This window comes from Triticum urartu, chromosome 7A (genome assembly GCF_056163025.1).
Source record: "Triticum urartu cultivar PI428250 chromosome 7A, HENAU_Tu73, whole genome shotgun sequence".
NCBI lineage: Eukaryota > Viridiplantae > Streptophyta > Magnoliopsida > Poales > Poaceae > Triticum > Triticum urartu.
Genome location: NC_141879.1, coordinates 419,931,089 through 419,936,168, shown reverse-complemented (window position 1 = coordinate 419,936,168; position 5,080 = coordinate 419,931,089).

Here is a 5,080-nt window from a genome sequence, read left to right as displayed (position 1 = left end):
GTGAGGGAGGGATGTGGTTGGTTTTAAGATACTAATTATGGGTTTTTCTGCAAATTGGTAGACAAGTGGGATGTTTGTGAGAAAAGGCAACAACTTACCACACAATCGTTAGATGTAGATCTAATGGTCAGAAACGATGGATGGCAGACACACCAGCATCAGCAACTTAGTCTTGTGTAGGAGTACTAGTAAGATCCGTGAATTGCACGGAACATCAAGATGCATTTTTTTATAAAACACTTGTTGTGATTGACCCTTGCAGGAGTAATCCCATGTGTAAAAACTAATAATATCTCGAGAAATATGAGATAAGGTGAAGAGGAGTGGGGTGTGGTGGTGGTTGGTGGTCGGACTGAGCGGAGGCATGGGGATTGACAACGCCGGCAGCGGCCATAGGGCCAGTTTGTTCCAGAGGCTTCCTTTCTTAATTTCTCAACAATGAGGTTTGTTGGAGATAAGGATGAACGAGGGAAGTCCTTGTCTGCAAATGTGGAGAGGGGTGCTAGTATCTTTTAGTTTAATTTCAATCCGTCAGATATAGATCGGACGGTCTATGTTGCAAGATGGCACACGTACCATCATCACCAACTCGGTTTTTTATAAGAGAAGAAATATAAGTATGGAGATACAAACGTATTATCGATACTTGCTTCCGTAAACTAGCATCTACATTCCATTCAACGCCTCGGCATGTGGGGCCTTAGCACAATGACTTCTCGGCTGTGTAAAACAAAGGTTTTCCCGCCGCTGACAAGGAGGGGGTGACGGCAGCGCGCTTTTGGGCTTGCTCTAGTCCTAGTAGTCATACTAGGTGGTCTAAGCACGTGTAGATTTATTCTTTTTCATGTCTCGTGTTCGCCGTACTGCCACGACTGTTGATGAATAGACGATAAGTTATTCACGGGGAAACCCTTGTTGAGCGTGTTTGCGAGAGAGAGAGTGAGAGACAATGTGCGTGTGTGATATGTTAGAGACTGGGGCAATGATAACAGATTCTTTGTGTCTATGTGTGTGGAGGATAGAGAGAAACATGTACATGGGGCTTTGTGTTGTGTAACATGGAGACACATATACATAATTAGAGAGTGAGTGTGTGAGATACACATGCGGACATGAGGAGAGATGGTAATCCAGATAAATGGGTGTTTGTGCGTGTCTATGTGTGTTTGTGCACGCGTTTGTGTGTGAGAGGGGAGAGTGTATGTGGAGTAGAGAGACCACTGATGATGTAAACCTAGTATAAGGGAAGGCGGAATGGTGTGACATGTGTAGTAGCGAGACAGCATGGGTGCGGGCGGGGGGAGCAGACTATTTGGAAGAGACATTGAGTGTGTGTGTGGGAGAGCGGTGTGAGAGCAAGAGAAAGAGAGAGCTAGCGACAGCGAGAGAGAGAGAGAGAGGAAGAGAGGGGCGAGAGGGGTCGTTTGTGTCCATAAATGGCGTATAGATAGGGAGACAATGTTGATGTTGTCCGAAATTGGCCTATGAACGGAGACGCAAGGGAAGCGAGTCATCGTGTGTGTGATAGGGACTTCATGAGAGATCTAGAATAGATGGTGTAAAGAACAATGTGCGAAATCGAGAACGATTATACATTAGGGAGCTATGCAAAGAGTCACGACATATATGTATACAGGGAGGGAGCTGGGGTGGGTCCGCATGTGGGAGAGATAGAAAGAGGAGAGTGGTGCACAAGGAGACAAAGTGTGCTTGTTTGCAGTGGGGGTGGTGTGTGAGGTGAGTGCGCGAGAACCACATAACTTGGGAGATAGACGTTTGGGGGCGACGTTTTGTGTGTATGGGAAATATACACTCTACATAGTGTGTGTTCTTGGGTAAGAGAGATAGCGGCAGACCTAGAGAGTGAGGGAAGAGATGTGTGCATGCCCAAGAGACAAAGTGATAGAGAGCTATGTTGGGGTCCGGACTTTACAAGAGAGAGGGGTGTTAATGTGCTCGTGTGTTGGTGTTTGGGGGAGAGAACGACTCTATGTGTGTGTGTGTGTGTGGTGGGGGGGGGGGTTGACTTCAGATAAAGAGTGAGGTGCCTATATTTGAGGGACTTTAGCGTAATTGAGATATTGTGCACTCATGGTTGATCAATTTGTTTCATAGTTTGTACTATGAGATAACAATACTTTTGAACATGCGTGATATACCTTGTTGTACCAGAATTACAAACCTAAGATTGGAATTTGGAATTCGACTCCATCATTAGCTTTTGTAATTCATTTAAACGGAGGTACATTTTTTAAGCCGGGATTTCATGATTTCAAATTCATATATCAAACCTAGAGATATACATATACGGGCATGTTCAAACTTTATAATCATCCACTTTATTCATACAGATACACATTTTTGCTTTTGTCATCATATTTAGGATAGACATATTTGGAATTTCATTTGAATTGGACCGTATGATGGTATTTGCTTGTAGTATCTCAATGATCCATATTTGAATTGAATGGACAATCTAAATTTCGAGTTGGAGACATTGATTTTCGAAACTTGCACTTTTTTTTGCGTGCAAAACAAACAAATTTTCGGCCATGATATCATAGTCGGCCGTACGAGAGCAGAATACTTATAATTTTAGGCGCCAAAAGCTTTCAAACTTCCCGCTCACATCGAAATATCTCGCGCCCGAAAGTTTACCCCTGCGATATTCCTGTTTTACCCCTGTCACATGAACGGAAAAGGGCTGCTTTGGTAACTCCATTGTTTTCCCCTCTTTGCCCCCAACATTCTTCCCGAGAGCCCCTCCCTTTCCCCTCCCTGACCCCCCCAACCACGGCAAGACGCCGAATCTAGTCCTCCGCCACAGCGGTGGACCTCACACCCCGCCGGATCTACCTTCTGCACCTTGGAACCCCCAACTGCCAACTCACCACTTCACTGGAGCCGCTTCAGCGAATGGCTTGTCCACCGCTGCAGATCTCCTTGACTGCCATCATGGTCCACCGCACCGGATCTGCTTAACCGGCGCCCTCGTCCACCACAGCGTAGGCCCTTCACTGGCTCCCTCGTACGGCCCTTCGCTGGCCTTCATACAAGCTCTCGTCCGCCGCAACAGATCCGCCTCAACGAAAGCATTGTACAACGCGCCCGCCAAAGCCTTCGTCCACTGCACCGGACCCGCTCCATGGACGCCATATTCAACTCCACTGGCCCTGCTTTACCGACGCCGCAGCCTCATCAGGTTATTTTGCTTTGTACTCCTTCGTTTTTCTCTTTATCGTGCAACTGTTCACTTACCACAGATGAGCTTTCTTGTATGTCGACAGGCACCGCAACCGTAGTACCGGAGCCGCTTCAGCGATGGCGGCAGCCGACCCAAACTCAACCGCAACACGAGCACCATCGACGATCCTTAGCTATCAAGTATGACAACGATACCCATACGCCGCCGAGAATCAGGTACTATTATCCAACGGCCGACGCCTACGTTCACTTTCCTAGCATAAGCACCGCACCTTTGAAAATCTTCAGGGCATCATTCAGTTTTTCATGAGACGCGTTATTCTGCTTGCACCTGTAGGGCCATACTTCTAGTAGTGAACATGTTACATGTGCTAAATTACATACTAGTGCACATATAGTTAATATGCTTTAGTTTTGTTCTGATGCCACCTGTTGGTTCCATCGGACTGGTGATTGTTCTCCATGCTTAATTACACATCAGCAAACTAGCATGTGGTTCCGCTGCGTTTTGTTCATTTTAGCCTACATTTTCTGATGCTAGCTATTACATCACTGCTCCGAGCCTCTGTTCATTACTTGTTTGTGTGTTCTTGATCTTCCCAAGTTGCATGACTAATTTGATGCTTCTATTAATTATGGAGCTACCAACCCCATCAAGCAAAAAATTTGTTCTTTTGGGGCTGGCACCTCAAACAAGCATAAAAATAGAGGGAAGCAGATATATTGTCGTGTATGCACACACCCTTCTTTCATTAGTTTAGATGAACCATTGATGATCAATTCGGACCAGTGCATGCGATTAAAATTAATTTTACCTAAATAGATGGTGCAGAATAAACTACAACAACTAGATTTGCAACCACGGGATGCTGACGATATCTTCAAAGAATATTGCAACAGCAGCTAGGCTTCACAACAACATATGGTAAGACAGCGTGTTTTAGTACATGTGAAATGTAATGCGAGTGGGCTGCTTTCTTGGCTTGTGCCCTCAACATGTAATCCTACAGAATTACAAATAGTTCAGTTGTCTGCTTGGTTGTATTGCTTGATTCGAATGCTTATTTGTTGTTACGCTATACCTGAGTTGGCCAATATGTCAGAAGTGCCTGCTGTACTATCGTAAAGAAATGCATGCCTATTTCATTTGAGTCCTTAACTTTTCCTCTCAACTTCATCACAAGACTGTCTTCATAGTTTATATGAGGCCACACTGTTAAGTGCTTTCTCAGATTATTTCAACTGCTTAGATGCCTTGGAACTTAAATATAGCGGTTGTACACTCCCTTTCAACTAGGGATGTCAACTGGGTCCCGTTTAATCCCGATTAAAGTCCACTAGTGGTATGATAGTTCAAAAGAGTTTTTGTTTTTTGAGGAAAATGAACTAGGGAGGTAGCAAAAACTAACTAGATGCTGCTTCGAACCATTTAAATATAGTTTGCCATGCTCGGCAATAATTCGTCCGTCGTTTACAATGTAAGCTTACTGCCTGGATCATACGATAACTATCTCTTACTGATGTCCAGCAGAAACCTTTCAGGATGCCGTTCACACTAGGACACAATGTACAACCCCAGAATCTATTTGTGGAAGCAGTGCGCCATCCATGTTACCAGATGGTAGCAGTTTAGAGGCAACACCGTCGGAGAGCAGTCTGAGCATAGATATTATAGTGCTTGAGGCTCTACTAGAGGCAGAAAGAGATGGTGTGGCTTCCATGAATGAGGTAACCTTTATCTTGAGGCTGGAAATTACGGAATTAGCAGCACGCATTATGCAAGCAACCCAAGAATTGGAGGAAGTAAGAATGTTGCATTTGAAGACGGAGCAGGTACTGCTGTTTCTGCTATCTGAAGCCCAAGGTAATCCCGGTT